A 23,022-nucleotide genomic window follows, 5' to 3' on the forward strand; every position below is an offset into this window, starting at 1 on the left:
TCTATAAACTTTCCAAGACCCTCAAAAGCCACTTCATTTTTCATGGTGAACAGCGTTGCCACCAGGGTGCGCCGTTCAGTTTAAAGTCACAATTTTTGCACTAAAGCATCATCAAGGACTGATGGTGATATTCACCGCTTTTGAGGTGGCCACTATGAACCTGTGAAAATCAGTACAACAAAGTGTAAGACATGACATTTCCTGTTCCCACTAGGTGGCGCTCTTCATATTCCTGACAATGGGCACATCAATCTGTTCAGGGCGGGTGTGACATCATGCCTGTAAAGTCTGGTACTAATCAGACTGGATTTCATTGAGTTATACTAATTTGTTTCTTCATGGCGAGATATCAAAGTTCGCCATGCTGCTGAGGTCACACCCTTTCGTGAAAAGCCACAGTTTTCACTGTACCCCAAGACCAACTACTTACGCCTTTCCTGGAGAAATTTGAGGCTGCAGATGTCACCCATCACTATACTGTACCCCAAAGTGTAAAACATGACATTTCCTGTTCCCACTAGGTGGCGCTGTCCCTGGTGTCAAATATGGCAGTTGAAATATGTTCAGGGGTGGAGCCTTATCATATGTGTGCTCTTTGGTCCAGATCGGAATATGTATGACAAAATGAGAGGCAATAAGATTTTCATGGCGAGTCATCGAAATTCGCCATGGCGCCACAGCCTCATAGTATTGTGAAAACTCAAAAGCTCCGCAATTTAACATGGCACAAGGGTGTAGTTGACACTGTCCAAATTTGAAGTTTATAGGACCAAATCCCAAGGAGGAGTTCGTTAAAGTACAAGGCATGGAAACGGTAAAATCAGACCCAAAATGTCACCTTCAATCCAAAATGGCGGACTTCCTGTTGGGTTTAGGACATTGCCATAATAGACTTTTTTGTTCGACTCTGAACGTTATATAGGTGTACCGACTTTCAAACATGTAGGTCATACCCATACCGGGGGCTCGCGTTTTTCATTTTTCTAGGTGGCGCTGTAGAGCTAATTTTCCCTGGCCATGTCTGAGAACATTAAAATACGTAAATTTTCACCAGACCTGACGCGTGTGCAAAATTTCATGAGTTTTCGAGCATGTTTAGGCCCTCAAAAGGCCGATTCATTTGCCGGAATAATAATAATAATAATAATTAAAGCTGCAAGCAGCGTTATGAGGGCCCTCGCACCCTGGCGTGTCGAGCCACGCCCAACACCTAAAACCAGCACGTCCGATGTGATGTCACATTGATGGAATTCATGCATTTAACCACCAGCTAACATTTCATCTCATTGAACCATGATTATAGTCGTCCCACTAGGTGGCGCTCTAACCATTATGTACAAATGGCATAACAAACATTTCCGAGCTCGAGTCTCATCACGCCTATGAGCTTTGGGAGAGATTGGACATTGTGTTTTTGAGTGACAGCAGATTACTGCTTTTTGGCGAGTGATTCAAACTCTAAGTGCCGCCATAACCACCCCGTTTCACTGAACGTAAAAAGCTTCGCAATTTAACATCACAAAGGTCTTTAGATTCCACACACTGGAGATTGGTTCAATATGATGAAATCCCTTGGAGGAGTTCGTCAAAGAACGGTGCCTGGAAAGAGGGGAAAATGTTGCCAAAATTACACATTAATTTTAAAATGGCTGACTTCCTGTTGGATTTGGGATATTGCACCAAGAGACTTTTTTGTACATCTTGATATCTCCTATAAGCTTACCAGGTTTCAGAATCATACATAGAACACAGAGCAGGGGCTGTGGTTTTGAAATTTTGTAGGGGGCGCTGTGGAGCAATTTCGCGCTATTCAATGAAAATGATCACATGCCAACAAAGCCTTCATCCATTTGGAGGTGTGTGCCAAATTTCAAGCCTCTATAAACTTGCCAAGACCCTCAAAAGCCACTTCATCTTTCATGTTGAACAGCGTTGCCACCAGGGTGCGCCGTTCAGTTTAAAGTCACAATTTTTGCACTGAAGCATCACGAGGGACTGATGGTGATATTCACCGCTTTTGAGGTGGCCACGATGAACCTGTGAAAATCAGTACAACAAAATTAAAGCCATGACATTTCCTGTTGCCACTAGGTGGCGCTGTCCGTATTTCCGACAATGGGCACATCAATCTGTTCAGGGCGGGTCTGACATCATGCCTGTAAAGTCTGGTACTGATCAGACTGGATTTCATTGAGTTATACTAATTTGTTTCTTCATGGCGTGACATCAAAGTTCGCCATGCTGCTGGGGTCACACCCTTTCGTGAAAAGTCACAGTTTTCACTGTAACCCAAGACCAACTCCTTAAGGCTTTCCTGGAGAAATTTGAGGCTGCAGATGTCACCCATCACAATACTGTACCCCAAAGTGTAAAACATGACATTTCCTGTTCCCACTAGGTGGCGCTGTACCTGGTGTCAAATATGGCAGTTGAAATATGTTCAGGGGTGGAGCCTTATCATATGTGTTCACTTTGGTCAAGGTCAGAAAATGTATGACAAAATGAGAGGCAATAAGATTTTCATGGCGAGTCATCGAAATTCGCCATGGCGCCACGGCCTCATAGTATTGTGAAAACTCAAAAGCTCCGCAATTTAACATGGCACAAGGGTGTAGTTGACACTGACCAAATATGAAGGTTATGAAATCAAACCCCAAGGAGGAGTTCGCAAAAGTTCGAGGCATGGAAATGGCAAAATTAGAGCCAAAATGTCACCTTCTCTTCCAAATGGCGGACTTCCTGTTGGGTTTGCGTCAATGGGCCCACAGACTTTTTTGTTCGTCTTGGCATGATACATATGTGTGCCAAATTTCATACATGTAGCTCAAACGATGTGGTCGTAGGGCTGCATTTAACAAGGCATAGGTGGCGCTCTAGAGCCATTTCCCAGTGCTCATATGTAAAACCATTAAAATACAAAATTTTTCACCAGACCTGGCATGTGTGCAAAATTTCATGAGTTTTTGAGTATGTTTAGGCCCTCAAAAAGGCCCTTGTTTCACCTGAATAATAATAATAATAATAATAATACTAATAATTAAAGCTGCAAGCAGCGTTATGAGGGCCCTCGCACCCCCGGCACGTCGAGCCACTGCCAACACCTCAAACCGGCACGTCCGATGTGATGTCACTTTGATGGATTTCATGCTTTTAATCACCAGCTAACATTTCATCTTATTCAACCAGGATTATAGTCATGCCACTAGGTGGCGCTGTAACCATTATTGACAAATAGCATAACAAACATTTCCAAGCTCGAGTCTCATCACACCTGCGACCTTTGGGAGAGATTGGACATTGTGTTTTTTAGTGACAGCAGATTACTGCTTTTTGCGAGTGATTGAAACTCTACGTGCCGCCATGACCACCCCATTTCCCTGAATGGAAAAAGCTTCGCAATTTAACATCACAAAGGTCTTTAGATTCTACACACTGAAGAATGCTTCAATATGATGAAATCCCTTGGAGGAGTTCGTCAAAGTATGAAGCCTGAAAAGAGGGGAAAATGTCATCAAAATTACACATTAATTTTAAAATGGCTGACTTCCTGTTGGATTTGGGATATTGCTCCAAGAGACTTTTTTGTACATCTTGATATCTTACACAAGCTTACCAAGTGTCAGACTCATAGATGAAACACAGACCAGGGGCTGATGTTTTGAAATATTGTAGGGGGCGCTGTGGAGCCATTTTGCGCTATTCAAGGAAAATGGTTACATAACAACAATGCTTTCATCCATTTGGAGGTGTGTGCCAAATTTCAAGCCTCTATAAACTTTCCAAGCCCCTCAAAAGCCACTTCATCTTTCATGATGAACTGCATTGCCACCAGGGTGCGCCGTTCAGTTTAAAGTCACAATTTTTGCACTGAAGCATCACGAGGGACTGATGGTGATATTCACCGCTTTTGAGGTGGCCACGATCAACCTGTGAAAATCAGTACAACAAAGTTAAAGCCATGACATTTCCTGTTGCCACTAGGTGGCGCTGTCCGTATTTCCGACAATGGGCATATCAATTTGTTCAGGGCGGGTCTGACATCATGCCTGTAAAGTCTGGTACTGATCAGACTGGATTTCATTGAGTTATACTAATTTGTTTCTTCATGGCGTGACATCAAAGTTCGCCATGCTGCTGGGGTCACACCCTTTCGTGAAAAGTCACAGTTTTCACTGTAACCCAAGACCAACTCCTTAAGGCTTTCCTGGAGAAATTTGAGGCTGCAGATGTCACCCATCACAATACTGTACCCCAAAGTGTAAAACATGACATTTCCTGTTCCCACTAGGTGGCGCTGTCCCTGGTGTCAAATATGGCAGTTGAAATATGTTCAGGGGTGGAGCCTTATCATATGTGTTCACTTTGGTCAAGGTCAGAAAATGTATGACAAAATGAGAGGCAATAAGATTTTCATGGCGAGTCATCGAAATTCGCCATGGCGCCACGGCCTCACCGTATTGTGAAAACTCAAAAGCTCCGCAATTTAACATGGCACAAGGGTGTAGTTGACACTGACCAAATATGAAGGTTATGAAATCAAACCCCAAGGAGGAGTTCGCAAAAGTTCGAGGCATGGAAATGGCCAAATTAGAGCCAAAATGTCACCTTCTCTTCCAAATGGCGGACTTCCTGTTGGGTTTGCATCAATGGGCCCACTGACTTTTTTGTTCGTCTTGGCATGATACACATGTGTGCCAAATTTCATACATGTAGCTCAAACGATGTGGTCGTAGGGCTGCATTTAACAAGGCATAGGTGGCGCTGTAGAGCCATTTCCCAGTGCTCATATGTAAAACCATTAAAATACAAAATTTTTCACCAGACCTGGCATGTGTGCAAAATTTCATGAGTTTTTGAGCATGTTTAGGCCCTCAAAAAGGCCCTTGTTTCGCCTGAATAATAATAATAATAATAATTAAAGCTGCAAGCAGCGTTATGAGGGCCCTCGCACCCCCGGCACGTCGAGCCACGCCCAACACCTAAAACCAGCACCTCCGATCTGATGTCACATTGATGGAATTCATGCATTTAACCACCAGCTAACATTTCAACTCATTCATTCATGATTAGTTAGTCGTTCCACTAGGTGGCGCTCTAACCATTATGTACAAATGGCATAACAAACATTTCCGAGCTCGAGTCTCATCACGCCTGCGACCTTTGGGAGAGATTGGATATTGTGTTTTTGAGTGACAGCAGATTACTGCTTTTTGGCGAGTGATTCAAACTCTAAGTGCCGCCATAACCACCCCGTTTCCCTGGACGTAAAAAGCTTCGCAATTTAAAATCACAAAGGTCTTTAGATTCCACACACTGGAGAATGGTTCAATATGATGAAATCCCTTGGAGGAGTTCGTCAAAGTATGAAGCCTGAAAAGAGGGGAAAATGTCGCCAAAATTGCACATTAATTTTAAAATGGCTGACTTCCTGTTGGATTTGGGATATTGCTCCAAGAGACTTTTTTGTACATCTTGATATCTCCTATAAGCCTACCAGGTTTCAGATTCATACATAAAACACAGAGCTGGGGCTGTGGTTTTGAAATTTTGTAGGGGGCGCTGTGGAGCCATTTTGGGATATTCAATGAAAATGATCACATAACAACAATGCCTTCGTCACATTGGAGGTGTGTGCCAAATTTCAAGCCTCTATAAACTTGCCAAGACCCTCAAAAGCCACTTCATCTTTCATCGTGAACAGCGTTGCCACCAGGGTGCGCCGTTCAGTTTAAAGTCACAATTTTTGCACTGAAGCATCACGAGGGACTGATGGTGATATTCTCCGCTTTTGAGGTGGCCACGATGAACCTGTGAAAATCAGTACAACAAAATTAAAGCCATGACATTTCCTGTTGCCACTAGGTGGCGCTGTCCGTATTTCCGACAATGGGCACATCAATCTGTTCAGGGCGCGTCTGACATCATGCCTGTAAAGTCTGGTACTGATCAGACTGGATTTCATTGAGTTATACTAATTTGTTTCTTCATGGCGTGACATCAAAGTTCGCCATGCTGCTGGGGTCACACCCTTTCGCGAAAACTCACAGTTTTCACTGTAACCCAAGACCAACTCCTTAAGGCTTTCCTGGAGAAATTTGAGGCTGCAGATGTCACCCATCACTATACTGTACCCCAAAGTGTAAAACATGACATTTCCTGTTCCCACTAGGTGGCGCTGTCCTTGATGTCAAATATGGCAGTTGAAATATGTTCAGGGGTGGAGCCTTATCATATGTGTTCACTTTGGTCAAGGTCAGAAAATGTATGACAAAATGAGAGGCAATAAGATTTTCATGGCGAGTCATCGAAATTCGCCATGGCGCCACGGCCTCATAGTATTGTGAAAACTCAAAAGCTCCGCAATTTAACATGGCCCAGGTGTGTAGTTGACACTGACCAAATATGAAGGTTATGAAATGAAACCCCAAGGAGGAGTTCGCAAAAGTTCGAGGCATGGAAATGGCAAAATTAGAGCCAAAATGTCACCTTCTCTTCCAAATGGCGGACTTCCTGTTGGGTTTGCGTCAATGGGCCCACTGACTTTTTTGTTCGTCTTGGCATGATACACAAGTGTGCCAAATTTCATACATGTAGCTCAAACGATGTGGTCGTAGGGCTGCATTTAACAAGGCATAGGTGGCGCTGTAGAGCCATTTCCCAGTGCTCATATGTAAAACCATTAAAATACAAAATTTTTCACCAGACCTGGCATGTGTGCAAAATTTCATGAGTTTTTGAGCATGTTTAGGCCCTCAAAAAGGCCCTTGTTTGGGGTGAATAATAATAATAATAATAATAATAATAATAATAAGAAACGGAGCAGATACAATAGGGCCTTCGCACTCTCAGTGCTCGGGCCCTAATTAAAGCTGCAAGCAGCGTTATGAGGGCCCTCGCACCCCGGCGTGTCGAGCCACGCCCAACACCTAAAACCGGCACGTCCGATGTGATGTCACATTGATGGATTTCATGCTTTTAATCACCAGCTAACATTTCATCTTATTCAACCAGGATTATAGTCATGCCACTAGGTGGCGCTCTAACCATTATTGACAAATAGCATAACAAACATTTCCAAGCTCGAGTCTCATCACACCTGCGACCTTTGGGAGAGATTGGACATTGTGTTTTTTAGTGACAGCAGATTACTTCTTTTTGCGAGTGATTGAAACTCTACGTGCCGCCATGACCACCCCGTTTCCCTGAACGGAAAAAGCTTCGCAATTTAACATCACAAAGGTCTTTAGATTCTACACACTGAAGAATGCTTCAATATGATGAAATCCCTTGGAGGAGTTCGTCAAAGTATGAGGCCTGAAAAGGGGGGAAAATGTCATCAAAATTACACATTAATTTTAAAATGGCTGACTTCCTGTTGGATTTGGGATATTGCTCCAAGAGACTTTTTTGTACATCTTGATATCTTACACAAGCTTACCAAGTGTCAGACTCATAGATGAAACACAGAGCAGGGGCTGATGTTTTGAAATATTGTAGGGGGCGCTGTGGAGCCATTTCGCGCTATTCAATGAAAATGATCACATGCCAACAAAGCGTTCATCCATTTGGAGGTGTGTGCCAAATTTCAAGCCTCTATAAACTTTCCAAGCCCCTCAAAAGCCACTTCATCTTTCATGGTGAACCGCGTTACCACCAGGGTGCGCCGTTCAGTTTAAAGTCACAATTTTTGCACTGAAGCATCACGAGGGACTGATGTTGATATTCACCGCTTTTGAGGTGGCCACGATGAACCTGTGAAAATCAGTACAACAAAATTAAAGCCATGACATTTCCTGTTGCCACTAGGTGGCGCTGTCCGTATTTCCGACAATGGGCACATCAATCTGTTCAGGGCGGGTCTGACATCATGCCTGTAAAGTCTGGTACTGATCAGACTGGATTTCATTGAGTTATACTAATTTGTTTCTTCATGGCGTGACATCAAAGTTCGCCATGCTGCTGGGGTCACACCCTTTCGTGAAAAGTCACAGTTTTCACTGTAACCCAAGACCAACTCCTTAAGGCTTTCCTGGAGAAATTTGAGGCTGCAGATGTCACCCATCACAATACTGTACCCCAAAGTGTAAAACATGACATTTCCTGTTCCCACTAGGTGGCGCTGTACCTGGTGTCAAATATGGCAGTTGAAATATGTTCAGGGGTGGAGCCTTATCATATGTGTTCACTTTGGTCAAGGTCAGAAAATGTATGACAAAATGAGAGGCAATAAGATTTTCATGGCGAGTCATCGAAATTCGCCATGGCGCCACGGCCTCATAGTATTGTGAAAACTCAAAAGCTCCGCAATTTAACATGGCACAAGGGTGTAGTTGACACTGACCAAATATGAAGGTTATGAAATCAAACCCCAAGGAGGAGTTCGCAAAAGTTCGAGGCATGGAAATGGCAAAATTAGAGCCAAAATGTCACCTTCTCTTCCAAATGGCGGACTTCCTGTTGGGTTTGCGTCAATGGGCCCACAGACTTTTTTGTTCGTCTTGGCATGATACATATGTGTGCCAAATTTCATACATGTAGCTCAAACGATGTGGTCGTAGGGCTGCATTTAACAAGGCATAGGTGGCGCTCTAGAGCCATTTCCCAGTGCTCATATGTAAAACCATTAAAATACAAAATTTTTCACCAGACCTGGCATGTGTGCAAAATTTCATGAGTTTTTGAGCATGTTTAGGCCCTCAAAAAGGCCCTTGTTTGGGGTGAATAATAATAATAATAATAATAATAATAATAATAATAATAATAATAATAATAATAAGAAACGGAGCAGATACAATAGGGCCTTCGCACTCTCGGTGCTCGGGCCCTAATTAAAGCTGCAAGCAGCGTTATGAGGGCCCTCGCACCCCCGGCACGTCGAGCCACTGCCAACACCTCAAACCGGCACGTCCGATGTGATGTCACATTGATGGATTTCATGCTTTTAATCACCAGCTAACATTTCATCTTATTCAACCAGGATTATAGTCATGCCACTAGGTGGCGCTCTAACCATTATTGACAAATAGCATAACAAACATTTCCAAGCTCGAGTCTCATCACACCTGCGACCTTTGGGAGAGATTGGACATTGTGTTTTTTAGTGACAGCAGATTACTGCTTTTTGCGAGTGATTGAAACTCTACGTGCCGCCATGACCACCCCGTTTCCCTGAACGGAAAAAGCTTCGCAATTTAACATCACAAAGGTCTTTAGATTCTACACACTGAAGAATGCTTCAATATGATGAAATCCCTTGGAGGAGTTCGTCAAAGTATGAGGCCTGAAAAGGGGGGAAAATGTCATCAAAATTACACATTAATTTTAAAATGGCTGACTTCCTGTTGGATTTGGGATATTGCTCCAAGAGACTTTTTTGTACTTCTTGATATCTTACACAAGCTTACCAAGTGTCAGACTCATAGATGAAACACAGAGCAGGGGCTGATGTTTTGAAATATTGTAGGGGGCGCTGTGGAGCCATTTTGCGCTATTCAAGGAAAATGGTTACATAACAACAATGCCTTCATCCATTTGGAGGTGTGTGCCAAATTTCAAGCCTTTATAAACTTTCCAAGCCCCTCAAAAGCCACTTCATCTTTCATGTTGAACCGCGTTGCCACCAGGGTGCGCCGTTCAGTTTAAAGTCACAATTTTTGCACTGAAGCATCACGAGGGACTGATGGTGATATTCACCGCTTTTGAGGTGGCCACGATGAACCTGTGAAAATCAGTACAACAAAATTAAAGCCATGACATTTCCTGTGGCCACTAGGTGGCGCTGTCCGTATTTCCGACAATGGGCACGTCAATCTGTTCAGGGCGGGTCTGACATCATGCCTGTAAAGTCTGGTACTGATCAGACTGGATTTCATTGAGTTATACTAATTTGTTTCTTCATGGCGTGACATCAAAGTTCGCCATGCTGCTGGGGTCACACCCTTTTGCGAAAAGTCACAGTTTTCACTGTAACCCAAGACCAACTCCTTAAGGCTTTCCTGGAGAAATTTGAGGCTGCAGGTGTCACCCATCACTATACTGTACCCCAAAGTGTAAAACATGACATTTCCTGTTCCCACTAGGTGGCGCTGTCCCTGGTGTCAAATATGGCAGTTGAAATATGTTCAGGGGTGGAGCCTTATCATATGTGTTCACTTTGGTCAAGGTCAGAAAATGTATGACAAAATGAGAGGCAATAAGATTTTCATGGCGAGTCATCGAAATTCGCCATGGCGCCACGGCCTCATAGTATTGTGAAAACTCAAAAGCTCCGCAATTTAACATGGCCCAGGTGTGTAGTTGACACTGACCAAAGATGAAGCTTATACAACCAAATCCCAAGGAGGAGTTCGCAAAAGTTCGAGGCATGGAAATGGCAAAATTAGAGCCAAAATGTCACCTTCTCTTCCAAATGGCGGACTTCCTGTTGGGTTTGCATCAATGGGCCCACAGACTTTTTTGTTCGACTCGGCATGATACACATGTGTGCCAAATTTCATACATGTAGCTGAAACGATGTGGTCGTAGGGCTGCATTTAACAAGGCATAGGTGGCGCTGTAGAGCCATTTCCCAGTGCTCATATGTAAAACCATTAAAATACAAAATTTTTCACCAGACCTGGCATGTGTGCAAAATTTCATGAGTTTTTGAGCATGTTTAGGCCCTCAAAAAGGCCCTTGTTTTGCCTGAATAATAATAATAATAATAATTAAAGCTGCAAGCAGCGTTATGAGGGCCCTCGCACCCCCGGCGCGTCGAGCCACGCCCAACACCTACAACCAGCACGTCCGATCTGATGTCACATTGATGGAATTCATGCATTTAACCACCAGCTAACATTTCAACTCATTCATTCATGATTAGTTAGTCGTTCCACTAGGTGGTGCTCTAACCATTATGTACAAATGGCATAACAAACACTTCCGAGCTCGAGTCTCATCACACCTTAGACGTTTGGGAGAGATTGGACATTGTGTTTTTGAGTGACAGCAGATTACTGCTTTTTGGCGAGTGATTCAAACTCTAAGTGCCACCATAACCACCCCGTTTCACTGAACGTAAAAAGCTTCGCAATTTAACATCACAAAGGTCTTTAGATTCCACACACTGGAGATTGGTTCAATATGATGAAATCCCTTGGAGGAGTTCGTCAAAGAACGGTGCCTGGAAAGAGGGGAAAATGTTGCCAAAATTACACATTAATTTTAAAATGGCTGACTTCCTGTTGGATTTGGGATATTGCACCAAGAGACTTTTTTGTACATCTTGATATCTCCTATAAGCTTACCAGGTTTCAGAATCATACATAGAACACAGAGCAGGGGCTGTGGTTTTGAAATTTTGTAGGGTGCGCTGTGGAGCCACTTCGCGCTATTCAATGAAAATGATCACATGCCAACAATGCGTTCATCCATTTGGAGGTGTGTGCCAAATTTCAAGCCTCTATAAACTTGCCAAGACCCTCAAAAGCCACTTCATCTTTCATGGTGAACAGCGTTGCCACCAGGGTGCGCCGTTCAGTTTAAACTCACAATTTTTGCACTGAAGCATCACGAGGGACTGATGGTGATATTCACCGCTTTTGAGGTGGCCAAGATGAACCTGTGAAAATCAGTACAACAAAATTAAAGCCATGACATTTCCTGTTGCCACTAGGTGGCGCTGTCCGTATTTCCGACAATGGGCACATCAATCTGTTCAGGGCGGGTCTGACATCATGCCTGTAAAGTCTGGTACTAATCAGACTGGATTTCATGGAGTTATACTAATTTGTTTCTTCATGGCGTGACATCAAAGTTCGCCACGCCGCTGGGGTCACACCCTTTTGCGAAAAGTCACAGTTTTCACTGTAACCCAAGACCAACTCCTTAAGGCTTTCCTGGAGAAATTTGAGGCTGCAGATGTCACCCATCACTATACTGTACCCCAAAGTGTAAAACATGACATTTCCTGTTCCCACTAGGTGGCGCTGTCCTTGATGTCAAATATGGCAGTTGAAATATGTTCAGGGGTGGAGCCTTATCATATGTGTGCTCTTTGGTCCAGATCGGAACATGTATGACAGAATGAGAGCCAATAAGATTTTCATGGCGAGTCATCAAAATTCGCCATGGCGCCACGGCCTCATACTATTGTGAAAACTCAAAAGCTCCGCAATTTAACATGGCACAAGGGTGTAGTTGACACTGTCCAAATTTGAAGTTTATAGGACCAAATCCCAAGGAGGAGTTCGTTAAAGTACAAGGCATGGAAACGGTAAAATCAGACCCAAAATGTCACCTTCAATCCAAAATGGCGGACTTCCTGTTGGGTTTAGGACATTGCCATAATAGACTTTTTTGTTCGACTCTCAACGTTATATAGGTGTACCAACTTTCAAATATGTAGGTCATACCCATACCGGGGGCTAGCATTTTTCATTTTTCTAGGTGGCGCTACTGAGCTAATTTTCCCTGGCCATGTCTGAGAACATTAAAATACGTAAATTTTCACCAGACCTGACGCGTGTGCAAAATTTCATGAGTTTTCGAGCATGTTTAGGCCCTCAAAAGGCCAATTCATTTGCCGGAATAATAATAATAATAATAATAATAATAATAATAATAATAATAATAATAATAAACAGAGCAATTACAATAGGGCCTTCGCACTGTCAGTGCTCGGGCCCTAATAATAATAATAATAAGAAACGGAGCAGATACAATAGGGCCTTCGCACTCTCGGTGCTCGGGCCCTAATAATAATAATAATAATAATAATAAGAAACGGAGCAGATACAATAGGGCCTTCGCACTCTCGGTGCTCGGGCCCTAATAATAATAAGAAGAAGAAACGGAGCAGATACAATAGGGCCTTCGCACTCTCGGTGCTCGGGCCCTAATAATAAGAAACGGAGCAGATACAATAGGGCCTTCGCACTCTCAGTGCTCGGGCCCTAATAATTAAAGCTGCAAGCAGCGTTATGAGGGCCCTCGCACCCCCGGCACGTCGAGCCACGCCCAACACCTAAAACCAGCACCTCCGATCTGATGTCACATTGATGGAATTCATGCATTTAACCACCAGCTAACATTTCAACTCATTCATTCATGATTAGTTAGTCGTTCCACTAGGTGGCGCTCTAACCATTATGTACAAATGGCATAACAAACATTTCCGAGCTCGAGTCTCATCACGCCTGCGACTTTTGGGAGAGATTGGATATTGTGTTTTTGAGTGACAGCAGATTACTGCTTTTTGGCGAGTGATTCAAACTCTAAGTGCCGCCATAACCACCCCTTTTCCCTGAACGTAAAAAGCTTCGCAATTTAACATCACAAAGGTCTTTAGATTCCACAAACTTCAGATCGGTCCAATCTGATGAAATCCCTTGGAGAAGTTCGTCAAAGTACGGTGCCTGAAAAGAGGGGAAAATGTCGCCAAAATTACACATTAATTTTAAAATGGCTGACTTCCTGTTGGATTTGGGATATTGCTCCAAGAGACTTTTTTGTACATCTTAATATCTTCCATAAGCTTACCAGGTTTCAGACTCATAGATAAAACACAGAGCAAGGGCTGATGTTTTGAAATATTGTAGGGGGCGCTGTGGAGCCATTTCGCGCTATTCAATGAAAATGATCACATGACAACAAAGCCTTCATCACATTGGAGGTGTGTGCCAAATTTCAAGCCTCTATAGACTTTCCAAGCCCCTCAAAAGCCACTTCATCTTTCATGGTGGACCGCGTTGCCACCAGGGTGCGCCGTTCAGTTTAAAGTCACAATTTTTGCACTGAAGCATCACGAGGGACTGATGGTGATATTCACCGCTTTTGAGGTGGCCACGATGAACCTGTGAAAATCAGTACAACAAAGTTAAAGCCATGACATTTCCTGTTGCCACTAGGTGGCGCTGTCCGTATTTCCGACAATGGGCACATCAATCTGTTCAGGGCGGGTCTGACATCATGCCTGTAAAGTCTGGTACTGATCAGACTGGATTTCATTGAGTTATACTAATTTGTTTCTTCATGGCGTGACATCAAAGTTCGCCATGCTGCTGGGGTCACACCCTTTCGCGAAAACTCACAGTTTTCACTGTAACCCAAGACCAACTCCTTAAGGCTTTCCTGGAGAAATTTGAGGCTGCAGATGTCACCCATCACTATACTGTACCCCAAAGTGTAAAACATGACATTTCCTGTTCCCACTAGGTGGCGCTGTCCTTCATGTCAAATATGGCAGTTGAAATATGTTCAGGGGTGGAGCCTTATCATATGTGTGCTCTTTGGTCCAGATCGGAACATGTATGACAGAATGAGAGGCAATAAGATTTTCATGGCGAGTCATCGAAATTCGCCATGGCGCCACGGCCTCATAGTATTGTGAAAACTCAAAAGCTCCGCAATTTAACATGGCACAAGGGTGTAGTTGACACTGTCCAAATTTGAAGTTTATAGGACCAAATCCCAAGGAGGAGTTCGTTAAAGTTCAAGGCATGGAAACGGTAAAATCAGACCCAAAATGTCACCTTCAATCCAAAATGGCGGACTTCCTGTTGGGTTTAGGACATTGCCATAATAGACTTTTTTGTTCGACTCTGAACGTTATATAGGTGTACCGACTTTCAAACGTGTAGGTCATACCCATACCGGGGGCTCGCGTTTTTCATTTTTCTAGGTGGCGCTACTGAGCTAATTTTCCCTGGCCATGTCTGAGAACATTAAAATACGTAAATTTTCACCAGACCTGACGCGTGTGCAAAATTTCATGAGTTTTCGAGCATGTTTAGGCCCTCAAAAGGCCAATTCATTTGCCGAAATAATAATAATAATAATAATTAAAGCTGCAAGCAGCGTTATGAGGGCCCTCGCACCCCCGGCGCGTCGAGCCACGCCCAACACCTAAAACCAGCACGTCCGATCGATGTCACATTGATGGAATTCATGCATTTAACCACCAGCTAACATTTCAACTCATTCATTCATGATTAGCTAGTCGTTCCACTAGGTGGCACTCTAACCATTATGTACAAATGGCATAACAAACATTTCCGAACTCGAGTCTCATTATGCCTGCGACCTTTGGGTGAGATTGGACATTGTGTTTTTGAGTAACAGCAGATTACTGCGTTTTGGCGAGTGATTGAGAGTCTACGTGCCGCCATAACCACCCCGTTTCCCTGAACGTAAAAAGCTTCGCAATTTAACAACACAAAGGTCTTTGGATTCCACACACTGAAGAATAGTGCAATATGATGAAATCCCTTGGAGGAGTTCGTCAAAGAACGATGCCTGAAAAGAGGGGAAAATGTTGCCAAAATTGCACATTAATTTTAAAATGGCTGACTTCCTGTTGGATTTGGGATATTGCTCCAAGAGACTTTTTTGTACATCTTGATATCTCCTATAAGCTTACCAGGTTTCAGACTCATACATAAAACACAGAGCAGGGGCTGTGATTTTGAAATTTTGTAGGGGGCGCTGTGGAGCCATTTTGGGATATTCAATGAAAATGATCACATAACAACAAAGCCTTAACCACATGGGAGGTGTGCACCAAATTTCAAGACTTTTTAAACTTTCCAAGCCCCTCAAAAGCCACTTCATCTTTCATGTTGAACAGCGTTGCCACCAGGGTGCGCCGTTCAGTTTAAACTCACAATTTTTGCACTGAAGCATCACGAGGGACTGATGGTGATATTCATCGCTTTTGACGTGGCCAAGATGAACCTGTGAAAATCAGTACAACAAAATTAAAGCCATGACATTTCCTGTTGCCACTAGGTGGCGCTGTCCGTATTTCCGACAATGGGCACATCAATCTGTTCAGGGCGGGTCTGACATCATGCCTGTAAAGTCTGGTACTGATCAGACTGGATTTCATTGAGTTATACTAATTTGTTTCTTCATGGCGTGACATCAAAGTTCGCCATGCTGCTGGGGTCACACCCTTTCACGAAAACTCACAGTTTTCACTGTAACCCAAGACCAACTCCTTAAGGCTTTCCTGGAGAAATTTGAGGCTGCAGATGTCACCCATCACTATACTGTACCCCAAAGTGTAAAACATGACATTTCCTGTTCCCACTAGGTGGCGCTGTCCTTGATGTCAAATATGGCAGTTGAAATATGTTCAGGGGTGGAGCCTTATCATATGTGTTCACTTTGGTCAAGGTCAGAAAATGTATGACAAAATGAGAGGCAATAAGATTTTCATGGCGAGTCATCGAAATTCGCCATGGCGCCACGGCCTCATAGTATTGTGAAAACTCAAAAGCTCCGCAATTTAACATGGCACAAGGGTGTAGTTGACACTGTCCAAATTTGAAGGTTATGAAATGAAACCCCAAGGAGGAGTTCGCAAAAGTTCGAGGCATGGAAATGGCAAAATTAGAGCCAAAATGTCACCTTCTCTTCCAAATGGCGGACTTCCTGTTGGGTTTGCGTCAATGGGCCCACTGACTTTTTTGTTCGTCTTGGCATGATACACATGTGTGCCAAATTTCATACATGTAGCTCAAACGATGTGGTCGTAGGGCTGCATTTAACAAGGCATAGGTGGCGCTGTAGAGCCATTTCCCAGTGCTCATATGTAAAACCATTAAAATACAAAATTTTTCACCAGACCTGGCATGTGTGCAAAATTTCATGAGTTTTTGAGCATGTTTAGGCCCTCAAAAAGGCCCTTGTTTCGCCTGAATAATAATAATAATAATAATAATAATAATAATAATAATAATAATAATAATAAGAAACGGAGCAGATACAATAGGGCCTTCGCACTCTCGGTGCTCGGGCCCTAATAATAATAATAATTAAAGCTGCAAGCAGCGTTATGAGGGCCCTCGCACCCCCGGCGCGTCGAACCACGCCCAACACCTAAAACCAGCACCTCCGATCTGATGTCACATTGATGGAATTCATGCATTTAACCACCAGCTAACAATTCATCTCATTCAATCATGATTATAGTTGTCCCACTAGGTGGCGCTATAACCATTACTGACAAATGGCATAACAAACACTTCCAAGCTCGAGTCTCATCACACCTGCGACCTTTGGGAGAGATTGGATATTGTGTTTTTGAGTGACAGCAGATTACTGCTTTTTGGCGAGTGATTCAAACTCTAAGTGCCGCCATAACCACCCCGTTTCCCTGGACGTAAAAAGCTTCGCAATTTAACATCACAAAGGTCTTTGGATTCCACACACTGGAGAATGGTTCAATATGATGAAATCCCTTGGAGGAGTTCGTCAAAGTATGAAGCCTGAAAAGAGGGGAAAATGTCGCCAAAATTACACATTAATTTTAAAATGGCTGACTTCCTGTTGGATTTGGGATATTGCTCCAAGAGACTTTTTTGTACATCTTGATATCTCCTATAAGCTTACCAGGTTTCAGACTCATACATAAAACACAGAGCTGGGGCTGTGGTTTTGAAATTTCGTAGGGGGCGCTGTGGAGCCATTTCGCGCTATTCAATGAAAATGATCACATAACAACAAAGCCTTCATCGATTTGGAGATGTGTGCCAAATTTCCAGCCTCTATAAACTTGCCAAGACCCTCAAAAGCCACTTCATCTTTCATGTTGAACAGCGTTGCCACCAGGGTGCGCCGTTCAGTTTAAAGTCACAATTTTTGCACTGAAGCATCACGAGGGACTGATGTTGATATTCACCGCTTTTGAGGTGGCCACGATGAACCTGTGAAAATCAGTACAACAAAATTAAAGCCATGACATTTCCTGTTGCCACTAGGTGGCGCTGTCCGTATTTCCGACAATGGGCACATCAATCTGTTCAGGGCGGGTCTGACATCATGCCTGTAAAGTCTGGTACTGATCAGACTGGATTTCATTGAGTTATACTAATTTGTTTCTTCATGGCGTGACATCCAAGTTCGCCATGCTGCTGGGGTCACACCCTTTCGTGAAAAGTCACAGTTTTCACTGTAACCCAAGACCAACTCCTTAAGGCTTTCCTGGAGAAATTTGAGGCTGCAGATGTCACCCATCACAATACTGTACCCCAAAGTGTAAAACATGACATTTCCTGTTCCCACTAGGTGGCGCTGTCCCTGGTGTCAAATATGGCAGTTGAAATATGTTCAGGGGTGGAGCCTTATCATATGTGTTCACTTTGGTCAAGGTCAGAAAATGTATGACAAAATGAGAGGCAATAAGATTTTCATGGCGAGTCATCGAAATTCGCCATGGCGCCACGGCCTCATAGTATTGTGAAAACTCAAAAGCTCCGCAATTTAACATGGCACAAGGGTGTAGTTGACACTGTCCAAATTTGAAGGTTATGAAATGAAACCCCAAGGAGGAGTTCGCAAAAGTTCGAGGCATGGAAATGGCAAAATTAGAGCCAAAATGTCACCTTCTCTTCCAAATGGCGGACTTCCTGTTGGGTTTGCGTCAATGGGCCCACAGACTTTTTTGTTCGTCTTGGCATGATACACATGTGTGCCAAATTTCATACATGTAGCTCAAACCATGTGGTCGTAGGGCTGCATTTAACAAGGCATAGGTGGCGCTGTAGAGCCATTTCCCAGTGCTCATATGTAAAACCATTAAAATACAAAATTTTTCACCAGACCTGGCATGTGTGCAAAATTTCATGAGTTTTTGAGCATGTTTAGGCCCTCAAAAAGGCCCTTGTTTCGCCTGAATAATAATAATAATAATAATAATAATAATAATTAAAGCTGCAAGCAGCGTTATGAGGGCCCTCGCACCCCCGGCGCGTCGAGCCACGCCCAACACCTAAAACCAGCACGTCCGATCGATGTCACATTGATGGAATTCATGCATTTAACCACCAGCTAACATTTCAACTCATTCATTCATGATTAGCTAGTCGTTCCACTAGGTGGCACTCTAACCATTATGTACAAATGGCATAACAAACATTTCCGAACTCGAGTCTCATTATGCCTGCGACCTTTGGGCGAGATTGGACATTGTGTTTTTGAGTAACAGCAGATTACTGCGTTTTGGCGAGTGATTGAGAGTCTACGTGCCGCCATAACCACCCCGTTTCCCTGAACGTAAAAAGCTTCGCAATTTAACAACACAAAGGTCTTTGGATTCCACACACTGAAGAATAGTGCAATATGATGAAATCCCTTGGAGGAGTTCGTCAAAGAACGATGCCTGAAAAGAGGGGAAAATGTTGCCAAAATTGCACATTAATTTTAAAATGGCTGACTTCCTGTTGGATTTGGGATATTGCTCCAAGAGACTTTTTTGTACATCTTGATATCTCCTATAAGCTTACCAGGTTTCAGACTCATACATAAAACACAGAGCAGGGGCTGTGATTTTGAAATTTTGTAGGGGGCGCTGTGGAGCCATTTTGGGATATTCAATGAAAATGATCACATAACAACAAAGCCTTAACCACATTGGAGGTGTGCGCCAAATTTCAAGACTTTTTAAACTTTCCAAGCCCCTCAAAAGCCACTTCATCTTTCATGGTGAACTGCGTTGCCACCAGGGTGCGGCGTTCAGTTTAAAGTCATAATTTTTGCACTGAAGCATCACGAGGGACTGATGGTGATATTCACCGCTTTTGAGGTGGCCACGATGAACCTGTGAAAATCAGTACAACAAAATTAAAGCCATGACATTTCCTGTTCCCACTAGGTGGCGCTGTCCGTATTCCCGACAATGGGCACATCAATCTGTTCAGGGCGGGTCTGACTTCATGCCTGTAAAGTCTGGTACTGATCAGACTGGATTTCATTGAGTTATACTAATTTGTTTCTTCATGGCGTGACATCAAAGTTCGCCATGCTGCTGGGGTCACACCCTTTTGCGAAAAGTCACAGTTTTCACTGTAACCCAAGACCAACTCCTTAAGGGTTTTCTGGAGAAATTTGAGGCTGCAGATGTCACCCATCACTATACTGTACCCCAAAGTGTAAAACATGACATTTCCTGTTCCCACTAGGTGGCGCTGTCCTTCATGTCAAATATGGCAGTTGAAATATGTTTAGGGGTGGAGCCTTATCATATGTGTTCACTTTGGTCAAGGTCAGAAAATGTATGACAAAATGAGAGGCAATAAGATTTTCATGGCGAGTCATCGAAATTCGCCATGGCGCCACGGCCTCATAGTATTGTGAAAACTCAAAAGCTCCGCAATTTAACATGGCACAAGGGTGTAGTTGACACTGTCCAAATTTGAAGGTTATGAAATGAAACCCCAAGGAGGAGTTCGCAAAAGTTCGAGGCATGGAAATGGCAAAATTAGAGCCAAAATGTCACCTTCTCTTCCAAATGGCGGACTTCCTGTTGGGTTTGCGTCAATGGGCCCACAGACTTTTTTGTTCGTCTTGGCATGATACACATGTGTGCCAAATTTCATACATGTAGCTCAAACCATGTGGTCGTAGGGCTGCATTTAACAAGGCATAGGTGGCGCTCTAGAGCCATTTCCCAGTGCTCATATGTAAAACCATTAAAATACAAAATTTTTCACCAGACCTGGCATGTGTGCAAAATTTCATGAGTTTTTGAGCATGTTTAGGCCCTCAAAAAGGCCCTTGTTTCGCCTGAATAATAATAATAATAAGAAACGGAGCAGATACAATAGGGCCTTCGCACTCTCGGTGCTCGGGCCCTAATAAGAAACGGAGCAGATACAATAGGGCCTTCGCACTCTCGGTGCTCGGGCCCTAATAATAATAATAATAAGAAACGGAGCAGATACAATAGGGCCTTCGCACTCTCGGTGCTCGGGCCCTAATAATAAGAAACGGAGCAGATACAATAGGGCCTTCGCACTCTCGGTGCTCGGGCCCTAATTAAAGCTGCAAGCAGCGTTATGAGGGCCCTCGCACCCCCGGCGCGTCGAACCACGCCCAACACCTAAAACCAGCACCTCCGATCTGATGTCACATTGATGGAATTCATGCATTTAACCACCAGCTAACAATTCATCTCATTCAATCATGATTATAGTTGTCCCACTAGGTGGCGCTATAACCATTACTGACAAATGGCATAACAAACACTTCCAAGCTCGAGTCTCATCACACCTGCGACCTTTGGGAGAGATTGGATATTGTGTTTTTGAGTGACAGCAGATTACTGCTTTTTGGCGAGTGATTCAAACTCTAAGTGCCGCCATAACCACCCCGTTTCCCTGGACGTAAAAAGCTTCGCAATTTAACATCACAAAGGTCTTTGGATTCCACACACTGGAGAATGGTTCAATATGATGAAATCCCTTGGAGGAGTTCGTCAAAGTATGAAGCCTGAAAAGAGGGGAAAATGTCGCCAAAATTACACATTAATTTTAAAATGGCTGACTTCCTGTTGGATTTGGGATATTGCTCCAAGAGACTTTTTTGTACATCTTGATATCTCCTATAAGCTTACCAGGTTTCAGACTCATACATAAAACACAGAGCTGGGGCTGTGGTTTTGAAATTTCGTAGGGGGCGCTGTGGAGCCATTTCGCGCTATTCAATGAAAATGATCACATAACAACAAAGCCTTCGTCCATTTGGAGATGTGTGCCAAATTTCCAGCCTCTATAAACTTGCCAAGACCCTCAAAAGCCACTTCATCTTTCATGTTGAACAGCGTTGCCACCAGGGTGCGCCGTTCAGTTTAAAGTCACAATTTTTGCACTGAAGCATCACGAGGGACTGATGTTGATATTCACCGCTTTTGAGGTGGCCACGATGAACCTGTGAAAATCAGTACAACAAAATTAAAGCCATGACATTTCCTGTTGCCACTAGGTGGCGCTGTCCGTATTTCCGACAATGGGCACATCAATCTGTTCAGGGCGGGTCTGACATCATGCCTGTAAAGTCTGGTACTGATCAGACTGGATTTCATTGAGTTATACTAATTTGTTTCTTCATGGCGTGACATCCAAGTTCGCCATGCTGCTGGGGTCACACCCTTTCGTGAAAAGTCACAGTTTTCACTGTAACCCAAGACCAACTCCTTAAGGCTTTCCTGGAGAAATTTGAGGCTGCAGATGTCACCCATCACAATACTGTACCCCAAAGTGTAAAACATGACATTTCCTGTTCCCACTAGGTGGCGCTGTCCCTGGTGTCAAATATGGCAGTTGAAATATGTTCAGGGGTGGAGCCTTATCATATGTGTTCACTTTGGTCAAGGTCAGAAAATGTATGACAAAATGAGAGGCAATAAGATTTTCATGGCGAGTCATCGAAATTCGCCATGGCGCCACGGCCTCATAGTATTGTGAAAACTCAAAAGCTCCGCAATTTAACATGGCACAAGGGTGTAGTTGACACTGTCCAAATTTGAAGGTTATGAAATTAAACCCCAAGGAGGAGTTCGCAAAAGTTCGAGGCATGGAAATGGCAAAATTAGAGCCAAAATGTCACCTTCTCTTCCAAATGGCGGACTTCCTGTTGGGTTTGCGTCAATGGGCCCACTGACTTTTTTGTTCGTCTTGGCATGATACACATGTGTGCCAAATTTCATACATGTAGCTCAAACCATGTGGTCGTAGGGCTGCATTTAACAAGGCATAGGTGGCGCTGTAGAGCCATTTCCCAGTGCTCATATGTAAAACCATTAAAATACAAAATTTTTCACCAGACCTGGCATGTGTGCAAAATTTCATGAGTTTTTGAGCATGTTTAGGCCCTCAAAAAGGCCCTTGTTTGGGGTGAATAATAATAATAATAAGAAACGGAGCAGATACAATAGGGCCTTCGCACTGTCAGTGCTCGGGCCCTAATAATAATAATAAACAGAGCAATTACAATAGGGCCTTCGCACTGTCAGTGCTCGGGCCCTAATAATAAACAGAGCAATTACAATAGGGCCTTCGCACTGTCAGTGCTCGGGCCCTAATAATAAACAGAGCAATTACAATAGGGCCTTCGCACTGTCAGTGCTCGGGCCCTAATAATAATAATAATAATAATAAACAGAGCAATTACAATAGGGCCTTCGCACTGTCAGTGCTCGGGCCCTAATAATAATAATAATAATAATAAGAAACGGAGCAGATACAATAGGGCCTTCGCACTCTC

Source organism: Astatotilapia calliptera, chromosome 4 (assembly GCF_964374335.1).
Source record: "Astatotilapia calliptera chromosome 4, fAstCal68.1, whole genome shotgun sequence".
Classification (NCBI taxonomy): Eukaryota; Metazoa; Chordata; class Actinopteri; order Cichliformes; family Cichlidae; genus Astatotilapia; species Astatotilapia calliptera.